Source organism: Panthera leo, chromosome F3 (assembly GCF_018350215.1).
Source record: "Panthera leo isolate Ple1 chromosome F3, P.leo_Ple1_pat1.1, whole genome shotgun sequence".
Lineage (NCBI taxonomy): Eukaryota > Metazoa > Chordata > Mammalia > Carnivora > Felidae > Panthera > Panthera leo.
In genome coordinates, this window is record NC_056696.1 from 27,640,740 (window position 1) to 27,663,892 (window position 23,153).

A 23,153-nucleotide genomic window follows, 5' to 3' on the forward strand; every position below is an offset into this window, starting at 1 on the left:
TACTCATATTACAGAATTTATTCTAATATATTTTTAGGTTTGAAAGTCATTTATTGATCATCCTATCATACTTCCTAGCCATTAAATATACATAAATTACAATTTAAATACAAAAACTTTCCTAACCATAAAGCTCTAAATATTAAAATTTCTTCTGGACTGGGTTATCATTAGAATTATTAGAACATACTACATCAACACAATATAAATATGTAATAAATTTTGAAAGTATTAAACATAAGTAAAATGTTACTGGGAATTGGAAAATAAACTTAATTTTTAAATTTAAATAGATAGAGCTTTCCTCCCAATTAGCTCATATACTCACTGATAAATGTTACATTATTGCTAGCATGATGAATATCACATTGGTAGAATTTAAGAATATTGTAGAATGAGACAATTAAGAAACACTGATGGCACTATTTTTCATCTTATAGATATAACTGCTGAGAAATACTTTTCACATAAATAAGATCAGACTGAAAGTTTATTGTAGCAATGTGAATTTTCTGAACTCCTTACAAGTGTCTTCCAATAACTGCATAGGGATTTTTTGTTAAAAATTAATTTTAATAATACACAAGCTGACAATTAAGTCTTCTTTCCAATTCACTGACAACAAACAAAGAAAACAATTTTACTTCAAAAGGATTTGTTACCCTGTAAAACAAAAGGATTTGTTACCTTGTTTTTTAAAAAAAGTTTATTTATTTTGAGAGAGAGAGCGGGAGAGGGGCAGTGAGAAAAGGAGAAAGAGAGAATCCCAAGCAGGTTCCACATTGTCAGCTCAGAGCCTGAGGCAGGGCTTGAATTCATGAACCTTGAGATCATGACCTGAGCCGATATCAAGAGTCAGACACTTAACTGACTGAGCCACCCAGGCACCCCAGGATTTATTACCCTGTTACTCACATTCTAAGCATCTACACCAAGAATTTGAGTATCTCAGACTATTCCTTTGGGGGCTACACAGGTAAAGCATTGTAACAAAATTCAGATTTAGCAAAAGACAAAGCTTTCTTTTAAAAAATCAGGGCAAGACCATTTGAAAAGGAACTGCTTGGCTGCTGGCAACTGCTAAGGCAAATCAATTTCAGGATTTAGTATGGATGGGAGATTTGGAAATGAATTCCCTTGAAAGACAATAAATAAAGGACTTTCTTCCAGCACTGTTCTTCATCGAATCATCATGGCAAAATACTAATTTGTATACAGATGATATTTCCGAGAGAATTACTTATTCTTTACTGAATGGTTTCCACTTGCTAATTCTGATAACCTAATTATTTACTTCATATAATTGGAAAGTGACTGACATTATTTAAATCCACTTACTAATTAAATTTATCTAGTTAAATCCACCTTCAGCTGAATTATTACTAATCACAGTTCTTTTTCACTTCTGCAAAGCAACAGGTCATAAATATTATTAAGAATGGAGTTACTATAAACAAAGAAATATAAAATATCTGATTACCTAAGACGAATAGTATTAGTTTAACTGAATTTTCAGTTTTTTCTTTTTTTTTTCTTCTTGCAAAGATGAGTACAAGAATGAACCATAAGAAGTAAAACCACTCTGGTTACTTATTCCAGGAATAAAGCTTTCAAAGAACTATAATTATGTAACTATCTCATTTCTCTCTAAAGTGCCAGGCACACAGCTAAAGATAGAATGCATTTATGATGAATGTAACATCAATATTCCAATCAGATATAAAAAGTGAGGAAACAGGTTTCTAACAAAGAAAGTACCAAAAAATTAAGGTATGTTTTATTCTTTGTTAATTCCTTAAGCTCCATAAATTATTGAAAAATTTCTTCTATATTCCCAAATTTTATTCTGATATCAAAGCAACATAACAACTAAAATATATACATATAAGTTCTTAGCTCAAATTCCCTAAAAGTCAGGGTTTCATATGCTTCCCTCCTCCTCTGTATTTTGGGACTATTCAGTATTCTTCAAATTAGGCCAGAAAGCAACAACCAATAAAGAGACTCTTCCAATCATTAATAGATAATTAACAAAATGCATCCCAGAATCATACTGAGAAATATGAGACCAAAGGAAAAGTATATAAAGTATTGAAATTTAGGAAATGAACAAGTGACTACTAAAATGAAATTTTTAAAAATGTTCAGTGATTTTGCATATTTTAAATAGGAGATTTGGACAGGTGGCAAAGTTCCTATTTTCTCGAGGAAAAAAAGAACACTTTCAATTCAAGTAAAAAAAAAAAACAAAAACAATTTCTGATCCCAAAAATAACAGTTTTGGCTCCTAATTACATATAGACAAACTTACCACCTAAGCAACTAAAGCATACTCTGTAGCTGCATCCCTCTTAAAACAATACATGGATTGAGATGGTGACATAGGAGGCTCCTGAATTCACCTGTACAACTAACTTACAGAGCAACTCCTTTCTGGAAAAAAAAAATCCAGAAACTAGCTGAGGACTCTTAAATATCAGACGAAAGAGAAAATGCCCACATCACCCTTAGTGAAATGATCAGGAAAGACTGAGACGCACTCTCACCATAAACCCCACTCCCCTAGCAAAGTGCCAGACAATTGGGCACTCCCAGAGGAGAGAAGCTTCTCCCAGAGGAGAGAAGGGGTTGATTCCCCACATCTAAGGAAGACATAGAAACACAATAATGGTTCAATGGTTCAATGGGTTCAATAACCCAGTTTCAGCAATGCAGATAATCCATACAGAATATCAATAAGCAAACAATGGACTTAAACTAACCAGATGAGCCTAACAGACATTTACAGAACATTCTATCTAACAATAGCAAAATACACACTCTTCTTAAGTACACATGAAACATTCTCCAGGATACATCATATGTTAGGTCACCAAACAAGTCTGAATAAATTTAAGAAGGGTGAAATCATATCAAGCATCTTTTCTAACCACAATGACATGAAAACTACAAGGTCTATGTCTCAACCAATATAGCTATCCTGAACTATATTCACTTTCCTGGATCAGCCATACTTTTCTTACCTTTGGATCTTAACACAAGCTGTTCTTCTGCCTGAACATTTTCTAAGTACTCCAAAACCACCTCTTCCCTTACCCCCAACATTCATATTCACATTATCTCCCTTGTTTCCCTTACACTTAGCCTCTTAAATAACTCTTCTCAGAAACATTACTAACCATAACAACCCCGAGAATATTAATTGACTATAAACAGTCTATATCTCCTGGGACAAGGAGTGTCAGGTAAATTTCAGGCACAGAAGAGAAGAAGGAGTACTAGAGAATTGTGCCTTGGGGAGCTAAAAAAGAAGAAAAGCTACAACGAACTTTATGTGTTGAGTGGAATCAGAGATATCCGTTTGAATTAATGGTTGTTAAATATATGTAGATAAAGAAACACAGAAATAGATAGCGTGTTTATGCAAGGGTTAACACACACACACCCTGGCTCTATCCACTATCAGAATGTAGGAAAAATGTTACTCTAACAATGAGCACATCTAGAGCTCAGACCTTGATTTTTAAATACCATCTCCAATAAAAGGAGTCAGGGCTCTTAGGAAAAGAGATTGATTCCAGGGCTGGGGCAGGGAAAATATGAGATGAACCTCGAATATCTTTAATACCTGAAAATAAATTCTCACAAAAGGATGGGGGTATGTCAAAATGACATAAGAGCCAGCCCCAGCCTGAAGAAGCTTCCAAAGTCCAAAGGAATAAAATAAAGGATAATATTGTATTATAATCCATAGAATAAAACAACTGTCCACAGGTCCATATTGATCCAAATAATTAACTGAATAAGTAAATAAATGTGGGGGGAAAGACAGCTCTCCCTTACAGAAGAAATCTAATTAGTAAAAGTAGAAGGAATGAGGGACTCCTGGGTGGCTCAGTTGGTTAAGCATTCGACTCTTGATTTCAGCTCAGGTCATGATCCTATGGTTGTGGGATCAAGCCCTGTGTCAGGCTCTGCGCTGATGGCATGGAGCCTGCTTGGAATTCTCTCTCTCTCTCTCTCTCTCTCTCTCTCTCTCTCTCTCTCTCTCTCTCCTTCCCTCCCTCCCTCCCTCTCTCTTTGCCCATCCCCATATATGTGCATGCACACACATGCTTTCTCTCTCAAAATAAATAAATAAAACTTTTTAAAAGAAGACTTAAAAAGGGAGCCTGAGTGGTTCACTCAGTTAAGCGTCCGACTTTAGCTTAGGTCATGATCTCGCAGTTTGTGAGTTCGAGCCCCATGTCAGGCTCTGTGCTGACAGCTTTGGATTCTGCATCTCCCTCTCTCTTTGCCCCTCCCCTGCTTGTGCTCTGTTTCTGTCTCTCAAAAATAAACAATCATTAAAAAAAAAAAAAAAAAAAAAAAAAAAAGAAGGAATGAGAGGAATGTAAAATCACCATTAGGCAAACCACCACAGTATTTAACTGATGTAGATTAAGATAAACCTATGGATGCTTAATCAGTACACAAAATTTGAGGAGCAAGAAGATATTTGCCCATACAAAGGGAAAAATAGTAACTTCACAGTGCAGAATCTAGGCAGACACCCTTTAAGCAAGTAATCAAGGTAAACATTACCAATAAGACATATCAACATCATGTACCACCTGAAATAATGCATTGTGAAGGGCACATTGTTTCTGTGGTATTCTTGACAAAAAGGCATAACCTGAATCTACGAATGAAAAAACATCAGACCAAAAAAAACTTAAAAGATATTGTACAAAAAACTCATCAAAGTCCGGTATTCAACAAAGTGTCACAGTCATAACTAAGGAATTGTCACAGATTGAAGGAGAATAAACAGGTAAGTAACTCAATGCGATGTGGGATTTCATCTTGGATCCTTGTACAGAAAAAGACACAAAGAGAAAATCCGGTAAAATTCTAATAAGGTCTATAGTTTAGTAAATAATATTGTACCAACATGTTTAGTTTAGTAAATAATATTGTACCAACATGTTAAGTTCCTGGTTCTACTAACTGCTATGGTTAAGTGAGATGTCAACACTGAAGAAAACTGGCTAAAGAGCATAGATAAACTACTATTCTTGCAACTTTTAAGGTTAAAATTATTTCAACATAAAAAAAGATTAAATTGTCTAAGGTTTGAAGGCAAACAAATTTAAAAATTAAAAACAATTTAAACCTAGACAAAAGAATGATTTAATTGTGATACCATTTCTCAAGCTACTTAATGTATGAGTCTAATAACAAATCTTAAATATCAATATTATATATTCAACAGCAAATATTTTCTAAAATACCTGTTATGTGCCAGGCACTGTGCTATTGACCAGGCATGCACTGATCAAGAGTGCTAACACAATCCCTTTGAGAGAAAACAGATAACTAAGCAAGTAATTATAAGAGCAATGCACATAATAAAAAAGAAAGCACAGGATGCTAAGGGGGCATGATAACAGGAACTAAGCCTGTGTATAGTGGTCAAGCAAGTCTTCCTGACAAAAGACACTTCAACTGAGATATAAAGAAGGAACTGAGGGATACGGGGCAGGAGGAAGTATGTGAGTGTTGAGAGCATGGCTGACTTGAGAAAAATATCCAGTACTGCTGAACCATACCAAGTGAAAGTAATCTAAAATGAAGCTAAAGATAGAGACAGGAGGCAGATGAAGGGGCTTACTGTGAGATTTGTAAAAGAGTAAGGAGGGAAATAATATGGCCTGATGCACTTGTACACTTAAAATAGGACACATCATAAATCCAGGGGGTGAAAAAGTTCTACCCACATTTAGGATATCTGTCACCAGGTGAAACACAGCACATGTTTAGGGAAGACAAGACAGTATAAGCTTAAATTCTATGTTTAGGCAACTTTATCATACAATTTAGATCTTAAAACAAATGCATACTCCTTAGCATAAATGCAGTTCTCTTCAGGTGACTTAGTTATTTAAACTCAATTCATCTAAACATCTTTCAGCTCTCTTCTGTGTCTTATGCCAAGGTCACTAAACTTTGTACACACCTTGGCTCCTATATTTCTCTGAGCGGCCTGGTGTAGGCAAAATACTTGTTATTCAATACATACTAGGAGAGATCATAATTATTTCAATAAATATTTCACTTAATTTGAGAGTAAGAGGTGTTTAATCCTACCTTTGCTTTGTCAATTGTCAAAGTAATGATATGCTCCTTTGAGAGACAGAAGGATATGCTTTTTGTTACAGGGTTACAACGCCACATCCTCAGTGTTTAACTCTGAATGTGCATTAGCACCTCACTGACTCTTTCACAAAGAAATCAGACCTTAGGTTTAACATTTAAAAAGCATCAAATTAAGGAAAGTAAGTATTCAAATATAAATAATACAATATTTCTAAGAAGGAACAGGGTGGGAATTCTCCTTTATAAAAGGAAAAACACTATTCAAAGAGTTCCCAAGACATAAAAATAGACACAAAAGAAAATCAAAGACACCCTAAAAACTGGCATTCTTAACCATAAGTTCACAGATCAACTATAAGGAATTCCTCCTGAAACTAGATATAAAATCCTAGGACACATCTGCATTTTTTTTTTAAATACTTAAATTGATTTATTTCCCTTAAAGAAAATTAAGATTCACTACTTCCAGAATGCTAAAATTTCTGAAGAGAAGGGCATACAAGAGCAAGTCTTTCCTGTTCCAGGATGCCTGGAACAAATTAGTGCAAGTGGACTGCAATTGACTGAACTTACTGAATGTTAGCCAGTGAAAAGCATTGCTTTTTTTTCTGAACTTATTGAAATCTTTAGTGGTAGAATTTTTATTCACATAAAGAGAAGTAAAGTCCTTTTATTTGGGAAAGATCCTGAGAAACATTACCAACAACAGCTTAGAGCCTAAAGAACACTGAGAAATGGCTCTAGTTACTAAAGGAAGGAATCTGAAATATCTAAATAAGCTGGAATAGATTTAGTAGAATAAGAAGCCTTTAATTCTTATACCAAAGTTTATGTGCTCCTCAGACTCACATTTAATAGTTTCTATTTAACTTTGTTAAAGGGTAGCATACATAAATCCTGCAGACTAAAATACCTGATGATTTTGTTACACAAAACCCTCTGCATGTTCTGCCTTCTCGAAGTCCTAAAGAACTGCATAAATGTAATCTTAATCACGTCTTCGATCTTAATTCAGGTGCATTCCCCAAAAAGGTTTAACAGAATTATGGGGCTTGAGGGTTTCACACAGAAGCATCAATTCTGACCATTTATTTCTGGCACATAAAGTCCAGAAGCAGCCCTATAAATCTTCTACGGATGAAGCAGATCCTCCTAGAAAGCTATGAACAGGACATAATGTACATCTCCAGTGTTTACACAGCATTCAAACTAAATAAACTCCACAGCAAAACTGAATTTTAGGCCATACCTCCACTCATTAAGTTTAAATAAAAATTAAAAAAATAAAAGTTTCTTGGGGTAAGAGTAATTACTTAGTCTTTGTTACGAAAGATTATCAGTACTCTTACCATTCATCACTATCCCAGCCACTATTTTGAAATATCTTCTCCATGAACAGATATGTATGTGCATGTGCTGTACAGAATTGGGATCATTATCTATGTGTGCAATGTTTATATTTTTATGTAACATTCTGTTAAGAGTACATAACATTACTATATATCCTCTTAATATCATGATTTTAAGGGCTTGATAGTGTTCTCTCACGTGAATGTTCTGGAATTTATTTTGTTTTCATATTACTTGGAATTTACATTATTTTTTCAAACTTTTGCTACGTTAAGCCATGCTAGAACAATTTTACCCTTGCATTTTTTATTCATACATCTGACTTAAGAAAAAGTCAAAGAATATGGAATATTTACAGTTTTAAAAGGGAACTTTGAAAAACATTTAAAAGAGAACCAAATTATAGCTAGCAATTACTGAATACTTACTATGTTCTATAATAAGCTGTGTGGATTATCTCTCTTAACATTTACAACCACAGGGCAGGTAACATTTTTATTCTCAGTTTTAAAACGGAGAAATAAGGCTAAAGAAGGAAACTGTCCATGGACACAAAGGAAGTTAGTGGCAGAGCTAGGATTAGAGCCCAGGTCTCAGGCCTAAACTTTTAACTGCTACAATAACCTGTCTCAGTGTTCTCAATGAGTTGGTGAATATGAAAGTACTAATCAAAAGTAAGGAATTAACCCAAATCAAATTTTATCATAACCCAAATGCCTATATTTCCTGAAAAGAAGGGGAGAACCGTAACAATGCCAGACACATACCGATTTTTCTAGTTCACTATCTCCTATGACTATTTGGAAATTATTATATTAAAAGATCACCAAATACTATATACAATGAGAAGCCTACAGGCAACTTATACCTGGTTAATATTCTATAGAAATCTGCAAAAAACAAATGCACTACAAGAATTATCATTTTACATATTTTTACAATTCTTACACTATGAAAATGACTAAATATTTAAAAAAAATTTTTTAATGTTTTTTATTTATTTTTGAGAGGCAGAGAGAGACAGAGCATGAGAGAGGGAGGGGCAGAGAGAGAGGGAGACACAGAATCCAAAGCAGTCTCCAGGCTCTAAGCTGTCAGCACACAGCCTGACGCAGGGCTCAAATCCACGAACTGTGAGATCGTGACCTGAGCTATGGTTGGATGCTCAACCGAGTCATCCATGCACCCTTAGATCCATCTTTGAACAGTCCGTTTTCTCTTGAAAACTACAATTAATTCCCATTACCATTTCGTGAACAAAATTTCAATTATTTTCTAACCAGTCATCCCTATGATATCTAAATTCAATTTCCTATTGAATTTGAATGAGTGAACTGAGTGGGTGGGAGCTTTTTCTAATTATTAAAGCTCTTCTACTTATACTGCTTTAAAACTGTCAGCAATTCAATTTTTTAATGCTGTATTTCAAAGTTTAATACAAAGATACAAAAATTTCTTTCTTTTTTGAAAAAAAACAAAGAGAAATTATCTGTTTGGAACTCAATTAGTAAGATTCCCTTCTTTCTCTTAAATCCAAAAACTGATTCGTAGTTTCTTTTTTTTAAATTTAAAAAAAAATATTTATTTTTGAGAGAGACAGAGAGAGACAGTATGTGAGCAGGGGAGGGGCAGAGAGAGGGAGACAGAATCCGAAGCAGGCTCCAGGCTCCAAGCTGTCAGCACAGAGCCCAAGGTGGGGCTGGAACCTAAGCTGTGAGATCATGACCTGAGCTAAGTTGGTCGCCCAACCCACTGGGCCACCCAGGCGCTCCTGATTTGTAGTTTCTAACAAGAATTTGGTTAAATGAGGAATGGAAGGACCAAGAAAAGGAACAAGAGAAATTCCTTAAAATTTGCTTTTTTTGGGCGCCTGGGTGGCTCTGTCAGTTAAGCGTCCGACTTTGGCTCAGGTCATGATCTCACAATTGGTGAGTTCGAGCCCCACATCGGGCTCTGCACTGACAGTAAGGAAGAAGACTGTTTAGAATTCTTGCTCTCTCCTCTCTCTCTGCCCCTGCTGGTGCTTTCTCTCTCTCAAACAGATAGAAAGATACATAGATAAATAGATAAATAAATACCAAAAAATACAAAAATAAAATTTGCTTTTTTTCCCTTTTGAGTTGAGCATTTGTAGCTTCAGCCTCAAAAACTATATATGGCATCATGACTCTTTGGTCACCATTTTTGGAGGCAAATTTATTTGATAACAAATAAAACCTGTATTAAACAGGGTTATGAATAAAACTTCTGTTAAAGGGAATTATGAAATAATAAATTTGTAGTTCACTGCTCACTGCTTCAATTTTTTTTCACTCCAAAATAAGAAATAAAGGGCAAAAGAATATAAACATGTAATGTAAGAACACAAAATAAAACCTTACTTATTGATGATTTTTTTCCCCCTGAAAGCACTTCCTCCCTCTGGAACAAATGTTTTTGTAGTTTTAACCCGTGTAAGCCTTATTTACCATAATTTACTTTCGAATTACAATTTCACTGAAAGGTTTTAAAAAACTGCTAGAAATACTTAACAGTAATTCACTTATAAGTACAATGACAATTTCTTTAAAATTTTTTTGAAATTATATCCCATTCCTTTAAGTTTACATCTCAAGCCTGAGCCACAAATGTAAAAGTTTACCTCTTACTTAGAATTATATTTGACAATTAAACATACCCAACACATGCCTACTGCATGTCAGCTATGCACTAGATTCAGTGTTCCTTTCCTTAACGACATCAGAAAAGTAATACAATTTACCGAAACTATCCTCATTCCTCCAAATTTTAATTTCATTCCTTTCCATTAGCACCAAGTTGTACAGAAAACATCTGTTATATACCTATATAATGTTTTCTCAAAATTCAAATTTTTGCCTTATTGATCTCATAGCATTAGGATATGTCTACAGTACCAACAAATGCAATCTTCCCAGATATTAAGATAAAAATATTAAATTGCAACCTACTAAATACAGGCAGAAGGGCATGATGACAAGGACTGTGAACCTGGAGACAGAAAATTTAAGTTCTCTCAGTTCCATTAATGGTAAAACTATACAACCACAGTGAGTTAAACTCTCTGTACTTCAGGGATATTTTGTTTTCTCATTTTTTTCTATTTTCTTTTAGATTTCAAGGGTTTATTATCTCCTTGAAGATTGTATGATAACGCCATAAAAAAATGATGAAATGGTAAAACTCGCAGTACTATTTTATGTTAAAAGTTCGGAAAAGGGGGCATATATTTGAAAGCAGTATCAGGTGGCACTTGATCCGAATTTTTGAAGTTGAGGAAAAATCTAGAAGTTACAGAGAATAGAAGAGATATAGGGATGCCTGGGTGGCTCAGTTGGTTAGGCTAATCCAGCTCTGGATTTCGGCTCAGGTCACTATCTCACGGTTTTTGTGAGTTCGAGCCCCACACTGGGCTCTGCGCTGACAGTGGGCCTGCTCAGGATTCTCTCTCTCTCTGCCCCTTCCCCTCTCGCTCTTGTGCACTCTCTCTCTCTCAAAATAGATGAGTAAACACTAAAGAGAGAGAGAGAGAGAGAGAGAGAGAGAGAGAGAGAGAGAGAGATTAAAAATTAAGAGACACACTTTGCAAAAGGACCTGGAACTGAATAATGAAATCAGCACAGTATATGTTAGGAGATTAGACTAGCTGGAGCTGATGCAAATGTAAAGATCATTTAGAATTTCATGGATTATATACATTGTGGCTGCAAAAAAATGGTTTTGAGGCCAGACTGCCTAGGTTCAAATCCTAGCTCTGCTACTTACCAGCTGAGTGCTTGTACAAGGTCTAATTCTTTCCACTATTCCTAGACAGAAGCAATAAAGCAATGGAAAGAGAAAGGACTATACCAATGCAGTGATCTATTTATCTATTATCTTGAGTATATTGTGCTGTCCAGTTGTTTGCCTATCTCTCCACAGACTGCACATTCTTTGCCTAGTTAAAAATCTCCCTGAAAGCTGTTTCTCTACAATGCATTCTGTTATCACTGAAATAATTTTAGAGTTCAAAATACCTAAGATATTCCCAGGTATAAAGCTCATCTTAGAGATGCCTATGTTAAAAACCTAGAATAGAAGCATGACCAATGTCATGTTAATGTCACAGATTCCCATTACAACATTTAACAGAAAAAAATACTCAGTCACTCACAAAAATGTATTTTTTTTTTTAAAAGCACATTTATGCTACATACCCCTTTTTAGAACTTACAATAATCATAGCTTATATCACTGGTCTCTAAAGTGGGATGACTGAAATTGTGCAAAGTAATCACATGGGGTGGGCAAGAAAATATTAGATTATCTATTTGTACATTTTATTCAAACAAAAATTAAGCTTTACTAATATGTAAACTGCAAATAAATAGTTAGTACCCTTACTTGGTCCATAGTCTGTCTGACAGTCATGTTTACTTTCAGTATGTGAGGTATTCTAAGAGAAAGTGGGAATTCTACAACACAGAGAATTCAACAACAAAAATAAAAACAAAAACAAACAAAAAAAATCCTGGTTCATTCATTCAAGTCCATGCTGAGGTTTAGTAAGTACCTTAGTAAAAAAGTTTGTGGACTATGTTATAAAATGTCAAATTACCCTCACAAAATGCATAAGCAGACTGAAAATATTCCTGCTAGCATTCAATCAAATAAAGTGAATTACCAACTGGGAAAGAAAGAAAGAAGTTGGATCTCTCCTTCACACCTTATACCAAAATAAATTCTAAATAGATCAAAGAGTAACCATAAAAAGTGAAACTACAGAAATGCTAGAAGAAAATACAGAAGTTTTAAGTGTCTCAAATCATAAAAGTTCTATAAATGCAACTACCTAAAAACAAAATCATTTTGGGGCGCCTGGGTGGTGCAGTCGGTTAAGCGTCCGACTTCAGCCAGGTCACGATCTCGCGGTCCTGAGTTCGAGCCCCGCGTCAGGCTCTGGGCTGATGGCTCGGAGCCTGGAGCCTGTTTCCGATTCTGTGTCTCCCTCTCTCTCTGCCCCTCCCCTGTTCATGCTCTGTCTCTCTCTGTCCCAAAAATAAATAAAAAAAAAAAAAAAAAAAAAAAAAAAAAACACCAAAATCATTTTCTAAATGATACAAACATCATCACAAGTCAAAACCTAAACCACAAATTGGACAAAAGTATACATAACTCATATAACAAAGACCTAATTCCCTTAACATATGAAGAGCTTCTCTAATAATTTTTTTAAGCTTATTTATTTGAGAGAGAGAGAGAGAGAGAGAGAGAGAGGAAGAGAGAGAGAAGAGCTGAAGAGGGGCAGAGAGAGAGGGAGTGAAAAGCCCAAGTAGACCCCAGGCTATCAGCGCAGAGCCCAATGCAGGGCTCAAACCCATGACATGAGATCGTGACCTGAGCCAAAATCAAGAGTTGAATGCTTAACCAACAGAGCCATCCAGGTGTCCCTCTGATAATTAACCCATTCTTTATATACCTAGTGAGCAAAGACAAACTCTGCCAGTATGTGTTAATGAAGGAGTGAAGGAAAGCAGCACCCATACATTCCTGTTAAGAGCATTAAAAAACAACTCTATGGATGGCAATTTAGCAATTTTCATTTCTAGCAAATTATCCTAGAGATACCTACACAAGTATAAAACAACATATGTAAAATAGTCATTACAGCATTGTTTGTAGTATCAAAAGACTGAAAAGAGCCTAAATGCCCATTATAGTAAGACTAAATAAATAACAGGAAACTCGTATAATGTAATACCACGCAGCATTTTTTTAAACAAAGGAGCGGTTGGAATACTTACAGAATAATCTCCAAAATATGGGCCCCTGGGTAGCTCAGTCGGATAAGCGTCCGACTTCAGCTCAGGTCATGATCTCACAGTTCAGGCCATGATCTCACAGTCTGTGAGTTTGAGCCCCACGTCGGCTCTGTGCTGCAGCTCAGACCCTGGAGCCTGCTTCAGATTCTGTGTCCCCCAATCTCTCTGTCCCTCCCCTGCTCACATGCTTTCTCTCAAAAATAAATGTAAAAAAATTTTTTTTAATAAAAAAAGAAAATAAGTTGCAAAATATTGTGTAAAACAAATGAAAAAAATTCTAAGAAACTTGTGCAGTAATGCCTTAGGGACACCCAGCCACATAGCAAGGGAAAACAGATGGAAGGAAGACTTTCACTATACACTTTTGTATATTTTGCATTTTTACACAATCTATATATATTTTCTACTGAAAAACCTAATTGATATATCAAAAAACAGCACTGCAAAAAAAAAAAAAAAAAAAAAGCAAAGCCATCGACAGAATATCTTAACATAATCACAAGCAAACAACATGAAAAAAGTGGAGCAAGCGCTTACATTCCTAATATAAGGTCACAATCAGTCACACTTTGAAGCAAAATTAGAAATGATCTAATCCAGATCTGACAAATTTGACTAATGAAATTCAAAAAATAGTAATAAGGCTATCTGAAATACATCCATTATCATCAACAACAAAATCTGTCTTACGTATTTATTGTGATGTGTACTTTCTAGCTAATGACAGTATGAAGCTATCAGGATTAACAGGGGATTTAACAACTAAGTATCTAAAACATGGAGATAAACCTTTATGAATTTGTCAGCAATGACTTAAAGTCCAAAGATATTCCAAGTATTTGATAAAATTTTAGAAAGCATAATGAAAAATGTTTAGAAACTGCTTTTGTAACTTCTTCATAGCTACAAAGAGCCACATACCACTGAGGAAATGGATTCCTTCTGCCATGGAAAGAAAAATGCTAGAATGACGCACACAAAATATATGGAAACAAAAACACAATTACTTTTCATCATATACTACTGGAAAACAGGTAAAAAACATTGCTGATGGCTTGAAGAAATAAAAAGAAGAAATTATACAATGTTGGCTATTTGCTTGAATAAAAAACAGATTTTCTAATATGTCTCAGCTTATGAAATTGCCATATTTTATTTTAATGGGGAAATACAAGAACAATTTTTGGTGATACACTAAAAACATGTACTGGAGAAGATACATTCTTTAAGTTTCTATAAACATAATATTTCTTTATTAAGATTCTGCAAAAGGTATAATTTAGGCAACTATTAAATCATGCCCTGATGCAATATTTTTGGTTAGTGCATTAGTTTTAAAACATTAAAATGAAACATGTAATTTAGTAAGTTCAGAACTGGCTATTAAAATTCAGCAAAATAGGGGCACCTGGGTGGCTCAGGTGGTTAATCGTCTTGACTCTGGATTTCAGCTCAGGTCATGATCTCACGGTTCATGAAATCCAGGCCTGTGTCAGGCTCCACGCTAGCAGCGCAGAGCCTGCTTGGGATTCTCTCTCTCTCCCTCTCTCTCTGCCCTTCCCCCCACTTGCTCTCTAAGTAAATAAAAAGCTTAGCAATACAGATAATATAATTAAATATAATATAAATATAAATAATACTTCAGCAGTTGTTCATTTACAACCTTAGCACAACTCTTTTGATTTTGTGTATCATGTTATTCAAACCCTTTATTTAAACTGATGTAGTTATTTAACTATCCAGATGTTTACATCTTAATTTCCAATCCTAAGAGTAAGCTCATTTGGAATAAGAATTTTGGAATTCCCTCTTTTGCCTAGAATTTGTTGATTTCATTCTTAAATTCTGGGATACAGAATACTTTTATTTAAAAAAATACTTTTTAGGAGAGCTAGGTGGCTCAGTCAGTTCAGCATCCGACTCTTGATTTTGGCTCAGGTCAGGATCTCACAGTTCGTGAGATTGAGCCCCAGTCTGGCTCTGCACTGACCACGTGAAGCCTGCTTGGGATTCTTTCTTTCCTCTCTCTCTGTCCCTCTCATGCTAAGGAAATAAATAAACATTTTTGAAAAAAAAACCTAATAAAAACAGTAACATAGTTTTACATATGTTAAATAAGAAATACACATATACCACAGTAAACATGGCACTGTACCTTAAAAAGATCTTAAGTTTGCTTGTAGAAATGGTTGTCTGAAAGGCGTTTATGAATTATTGTGAAGTGAAGAGGGCTAGCCATATAACATCAGGGAAAGTTTACACCAGATGTGAATGGGTATGGCACATAACACAAGTGGTAAAATAAGGTAAATGGTAAATGTTTGAGGTGTGCACATGTGTGTTTTTTGTGTCTTTCTACAGAGCTTGGTTTAGTTGGGTATAATATTCTGAGTTTACCTAGTGTTTCGTAAGGGTGAAACTACACATAAATAAACACAAAATTCATGTTGGGGTCTATCTGTTCCCTAATACAGTAATTGTATTGGAACAAACTCATGTTTTCAAATCATGTGTTACATGTTTCAAATCATGTGAACTAATTATATTTAGAAACTAACATCTGGATACTCAGTGTGCTCATTGTTATTGGAGTTTTGATTCCCATTCCCTCTTAGTACACAAAACTAATGCATGTATGCATACATACCCATGTACGACATCAGCCTATGTATGTCGAAAACTATGAGCTCATCGTAATATCTCCAATGCCAGCCCAACACCATACAGTTTATTCTAGCTTTATCCTTCTCCATATCTGTAATTTCCTCCCCTAAAAGAAGTCTGGCTCCTATTACCTTCAACATATTTAGTTATTTGATCAAGCCTCTGTGTGTAACCAACATGACTGCAGTGACCCACTCCCACCCATGCAGGTGCCTTCCTCATCCCATTCAGGTTCCAATACTGTACACTGGGCTTTTGGAGTAAATTACTAGGTGCAGGAGAGTAATGGGGAGAGAGAAGGGGAAGAGAGAGGAAGAGAAAACAAAAAATGTTTGTTTGTTTTTTAAAAAAGGAGACATGAAAAATTTTGAAGGAGAAGAGCCCACTGTTACAAAGTTATTTTAAAATATAAGAAAAGAGAAGAATACAGGCAGACTTTGGTTCCACATCAGTAAGTACTTTTCTGCAATATAAAGCAGTTTCATCCTTTATAAAACATTATACTGTGGAAAATTTCAAACATACACAAAACTAGAGAGAACGGAAATGAGCTCTCATAGACATGTCAATTAGCAGGAATAAAACAAACATATTGGACACAGGCAAAGAAACTATTAATCAAAGTAAATGATGCTAACTTTTCCACAAGGGGTCATTTATACAGTATAAGACACAGTAGGACCCAGGACTCTACTCTCCTTATGGAACTCATATTCTATAGGAAGGATAAACAAGACATTAAGTAAACTAAGGTACTTTCAGATTGTTTTAATGGCTATGAAGAAAATGAAACCAGGTAATATGATACTGTAACAAGTGCAGGGAAGGTGACATTAGAATGAGTGGTTTGAGAACATGTCTGTGAAGAGGTGGCATTTGAGTTGAAATCTGAATGACAAGGAGGAGCTAGCCTGGCAAAAACGTGAGGACAAGTGTAATAGAAAATACAAAGGCTCTAACGAAAGTTAGACATGTTTGAGGACATACGGGTTTTAGTGGTGGGAAACCGTACTGTAAGAGAACTATAAGAACAATAGTGTGAAAGCTGAAGAAATAAAAGTGCAACTTAAAATACATATTCACCCATGTGTCAACCATTTATAGGAATGTGCATTTAGCACTGTGCTAAGACTACACTAAAAGTGGAAGACATTTCCTACTCTCAGCCAAAATACAGTGTGTTGATTTTATAGACCTACATCACACTGAGAACAGTACAAGATGATATATAATTGATAAAATATTACATTACTACCAAAAAAGAGGAAAATTAGTTCCTCTTGGATTATTCATTAGCAATGCCACTGAAGTGACAATTCTAATATTTTCAGCACTGACTTTATAAAGATGATTACCTTAACAAGTACTTTCTAATTATTCTTTTTTTCTTTTTTCCAAAAGAGTCATAACTATGATTTGTTGAGCATCTATCTACATTATGCTAGAGTCCTGAATTGCCAGAATGCCATTACCATTTTGTACAGAGCAAAGTTAGGCTCAAAGTGATTTGCCGAAAGTCAACCAACTGGCTGAGTTACGATTCAAATTCAGATTCCACTACTAACACAGTGTCCTTTCTACATAATTATCCTGGGCTTTTTTTCTTTCCTATTTTTTTAATGTTTATTTATTTATTTTGAGAGAGAGAGAGAGAGAGAGAGAGAGCAAGCACATGTGTGTTCAAGGGCAAGCTCTCAGAAAAGATAAAGGTAAGAATAGGGAGATACCAATATTATCTAATGCTTTATGGCAAACTTCCTATCCAAATAAATTTAACATCTACAATGAAACCATGCCAAATGAACCACCAAATTTAGCCATATAATTTACATGAGAGAGTGAGACTAAATAATCCTTTAAAAAATTCAGTCATCTAACCTAACTACTATCCTTTATTTTGTCACGTTTCTTCTGATCTTATTTATAACCAAAGTTCCTTTTCCATCCAATGCATCTTCTGCCAGCCAAGGTTAGCATTCAAGTCTGCAAGTAAGTATTAATTAATACAATAAACATTCAACTTTCACTTGAAGGTTCAATCTTATTTTCTCTCATACTCATACTATCTCCTTCCTCTTTTTCCATTACTAAGTGTCACAGACGATACTATCATTACATTGCTTTCTATATTTATAAGGATCCCAGCTCATATCCCCAGACTTATGGGCGACACATTTATTCCCCTTAGACATTAACTCTTCCTTTCTCCTTCCTCCATGATGGAAACAAATTTCAACAGTCTATATGAAAGATGAGCTCAACAACCCTTATACATTTAAAATTATAGACATGCTGATGAAATTTATTTCAGTGATTACTGCCATCTGCTTTTTCTATTTTACAGGAAAGAGGGTCTGCCACTGCAAATTGAACTATTGGTTCATTTAAATTATTCTACCTCTGAAAGTAACCTATATTTAATTTTCTAGGAAATGTATAAAACATCAATACATTGTTGTACAATGTTATTGTACATCAATACAATAACTATAATATTATGGAAGAATACACAAAATTTCAAAATGCTATCAGCAGGTTTGGCTGTTTTATAAGTAAATCTTGCTTTCCTTACAAAGTAAATCTACTAATATAAAATATGTCTTAAATTTTTAAACAGCGACAGATAAAAGATATGGATTAAAAGAAGCTTCAAAGAAATAGCTTCAGTTTTCTGTAAAAATTAGAAACTTACATTTTCTAATATATTCCATTCCAAGTATTATTTATTAGGTACTGATATGAAAGGCATCTTTTGAATGACAGGCCTTATTAGAAAAGCTATACCAAAGAGTTCCTCTATTTACTAACAGCTTGAAAATTTGGTCATAATGATCTCAAATTAAGGAAGTTACTAATGATCAGACAAAAAATACATAAATGAATAAGGTATGCCTGTAACTTGTGGGTTAACAATTATAAAAAATATAGGCATACGGATCAGAAATAAAAAAAATAATAGTTTTTAATCACAGACAACATAATGTGTATGTACTATATCCTCAGAAATCTACAAAAGCAGTGCTATTACTAATAAGTTAATGAGGTTTTGGATTATAAGGACAATATACAAAATTCAATTGTATTTCAACATTCTAGCAATAATTAGGAAATAAAATTCTAGAATAGTATCATCTATGATAGCATCGAAAGTATGAAATGCTTAGGGACAGACTGAGCAAATATGTGCAAGATCTGTACATAAAAGCGTGGAAAACAGAAACTTTGGAAAACTAAAAATGTTAAAAAAGACAAAGTAAACAAGACTTAAATAAGTGGAGAAATACTACATGTTCATGAACTACAATGTTCAACATTGTTAATGTGTCAATTCTCACCAAAATGATCTATGGCTTTAATGCAGTCCCAATCAAAATCCCAGCAGGGTCTCTTTGGGGTTTTATTTGTTTTTACAAAATTTGACAGGATTTTAAAATGTATTTGGAAATGCAATAAACCTAGAATAGCCAAACAATTTTGAAAATGAAGAAAAAAACTGAAGATTTACACTGTCCGATTTCAAGACTTACTATGAAGCAATAGTAATGAAAATAAGTGTTACACGGGCATAAGGATAAACCCTGTGGAGTATAACACAGAGCACAGAAAGAGGTCGGCATATGTATGGTCACTTGGTTTTCTACAAAGATGCCAACATAATTCAATCCTTCCTGTATATATTTGCAAACGTACATGAGAAGGAAACACTATTACTCTATGTTATTCTTCTGGAAGTAATAGGATTAGAACGTGTAAAGGCTTACTTTTCCCTGATTAGTAACTATTAAATCCACATAGAAAGGTATCTCACTGTTTCATTTTCTCTATGTTTAGCAATTAGTTCCTCTCCTTTGGGAGCTGGAAAGCAATCAGCTATGCACCACAGAAATACAGCTGGCTTTTCTTTTATTTAATATAGATGAAGGTAGGGGAAGTGAGTATACTCTGAATGCGTAAGAAAAAAACCCCTGTCAAACAGAAGCTTTAAAAAAATGTTTTATTCTAGATTAGAAATGAGAAGAAAAATCAAAATGACAGAAAATATAATGCTGTTAAAGAATCCATAATATATCTTTGGAATGAAAGAAAATCAGCTTGTGACTGTAACCAGTGTCAAAATGTGTTGTTGTTTTTTAAAAATAAGATCATTTCCTTATTAAACTGGATTGGGACAAAGGGGAAAAAGAACAAAAAGTTTCAAAATAAAAGGAAAAATTTAAATTACTCCTATTTCTTGGAAAAACATTTTCAAGAAAATTTTGACAAGTATTATGGTTCACAGGAGCTTTCCAATATTTAATAAATATTATATTTGTTATGCCTATAATGTCCCTCTTTGAAACAGAACTGAGTATTGGTATTTTTAGACATGAGAGCTCCCAGCAATGGAATTCGAAAGAATATACTATTCCCTCAAATCTTCATTTGTCCTTTTTAACTAAGATCTGTTTTTAATATAAGGATGAAAGTGACAATACTAAAGAATATAACAGCCTTGAAGTTAAAGCCAGTGTTAAGAGTTTTTTCTTTCACCAACCCTGATTACATTAAATATGGTAGATATTTTTATTTTCTTTAAAAAGGCCAAGGGGGAGAAAAGGAGAGGAGAAAGGAGTATTTAATGAATGCCGTTCTGTGCAAGACACAGAGGTGTTCTGCTGAATGTTTAACAATCAGCCCTTGGGTGGGTGTGTGTGTGTGTGTGTGTGTGCATGAAATGTGTGTTTGTTATAAATATTGAAGGCTATAGGAAATAATTTAAAAATTATAATAAAATATACAATAGTCTTTATTGTAAATTTCATAAAGCCAGCTTACTCTCACAGAATGCTCTTCTGATTTCGCCAAACTCATGAGAAGCCAACCAAGGGTTGCAACTGATGGAGTGTAATTCCAATCTAAATGTTATTTGATATTTTCACTTAAAGAATAAAAGGAACGTGAAACAACAATGATGTATGTCATAACCTCATTCGTTCATCAATGATATCAGCAACTTCTTTGCTGAATTAGATAACACATGCATACCTTGGAGATATTGATGGTTTGGATCCAGACCACTGCAATAAAACAAATACTGCAAAAAAGTGAGTCAAATGAATGTTTTGCTTTCCCAGTGCATATAAAAGTTATGTTTAGGGGTGCCTGGGTGGCTCAGTCAAATAAGTGTCTGACTTCGGCTCAGGTCATGATCTTTCCGCTCATGAGTTCAAGTTCAGATGTCTGCACAGAGCCTAGAGCCTGCTTTGGATTCTGTGTCTCCCTTTGCCCCTCCCCCACTCTCGCAAGTGCGCTTTCTCTAAAATAAACATTAAAAAATTTAAAAAGTTATGTTTATACTACACTGTAGTCCACTAAATGTGCAATAGCATAATGTCTTTAAAAAACCCAATATACATACATCTTAATTAAAAAATACTTTATGGGGCACCTAGGTGGCTCAATTAGTTAAGCGTCTGACTCTCGATTTTGGCTCAGGTCATGATCTCCTGGTTGTTGAGATCGAGCCATGCGTTGGGCTCTGAGCTGAGCATGGAGCCTGCTTGAGATTTTCGTTCTCCTTCTCTCTCTCCCCACCCCGCCCCTGCTCACGCTCCTTCTGTCTCTCTTAAAATAAATAAACATTTTTTAAAGTACTTTATATGCTGGGGAACCTGGGTGGCTTAGTCGGTTAAGTGTCCAACTTTGGCTGAGCTCAGAGCCTGGAGCCTGCTTCGGATTCTGTGCCTCTCTCTCTCTCTCTCTCTGCCCTTCCCCCACTTGAGCGCTCTCTCTCAAAGATAAATTAATTAATTAAAAATATATGCTAAAAAATGTTAAACATAAGTTGAGCTTTCAGCAAATGGTATCTTTTTGCCGATAGAGGATCTTGCCTCAGTGTTGATGGTTGCTGACTGATCGGGATGGTAGTTGCTGAAGGTTGGGATGCTCAGGCAAAATTTTTTTTAGGCCAATTAAACTAATTTTATTCAGAGTAAGTTTATCTATTCAATTACAATATTAACACTCTCTAGAGAGATTTTCTAGAGACAATAAATGTAAAATTTAAGAGGTAGAAATCTATTTAGTCTTTTATAGACCACATATTACAGAACTTGCAAATGAAAATTTACACATATAGAAATGATGACAATACTTAAAGGGTGAGGATTTCCATACTGAAACCCATAAGATGTCATATTTTAAACACACGTTTCAAAAAGGGAGAAACTTTTTTTTTTTTTTCTGGTGCAAAAAAGGCGATTTTATTAAAGCATGGGGACAGGACCCATAGGCAGAGGCTGGTAATAAATTTGGGAGCTGGGGAAGGTAAAATCAAAAAAGGGAGAAACTTTTAATAATTTAGCACAAAATCAAATTACATAGGTGGTACATCCCAGAAAACACTACTTTAAACATGGATACCTGGATCAAAATTCGTTTGGTAGCTTTTAATCAAAAATGAAACATGCTTTTATGTAAAATATAAAGTACTTTTAAATGTTTCTAGAAAAGTCTCTTTGTTACAGTTAAAGTACTAACTTCATTATTTGTGCTCAGCCTCACCTATACACACACAACATGAAATCAGGTGCCAACAAAATCCTGAAGGCAGGTTCTCTTAGTTGATGGACACTTAGGTTGGAAACAAGAGCCCTTCGTTGGCAAGCATTAAGAAGAAATAGTGTCAAAACCTGGCTAATCACTTATGAAAACTAAATACTGACATCCCTTTATTTCCTTTATCTTCCATATGCTTTAAACTCTTATGACGGACTGTTTCGAGTGAGGTTTCATGGTGAGATTTCTCATGTCTACTGAGAGAGCCCTGGGTTGTGTTGTACTTGCTGCGGTGAACCCATGAGCATCTCTGTTTGACTTTCTCTGAGCTGTTTGTGAATTTTCTGTTAAGGGGTTTGGGAAGAGTGTGTCTGTGTTCAGTCTTCTAAGATTGCATCTAGCAGCCCCTGTTTTTTGCATTGGGGTAACTGCTATTTGAATTTTTTAACTGCAGCATTTGTACTGTTGCTCTAATAAAGTTTAGTTTGTTTTAACAGCCATGAACAGGGACGGCTATTGTTAACTGTGCTATAACCATTGTAAAAAGTTTTATAGGAGATTTAACGTTTTTTTTTTTTAAATGCTTATTTATTTTGAGAGAGAGAGAGAGAGAGAGAGAGCACGCACACATGATCAGGGGGAGGG

At 34.8% G+C, this 23,153-nt stretch overlaps 1 protein-coding gene across 5 annotated transcripts in view; it reads right to left on the minus strand.

Annotated features, from left to right (window-relative positions):
* XPR1 (xenotropic and polytropic retrovirus receptor 1) overlaps window positions 1-23,153 on the minus strand; it is a 215,134-nt gene that overhangs the window by 93,596 nt on the left and 98,385 nt on the right. The window lies entirely within an intron of this gene.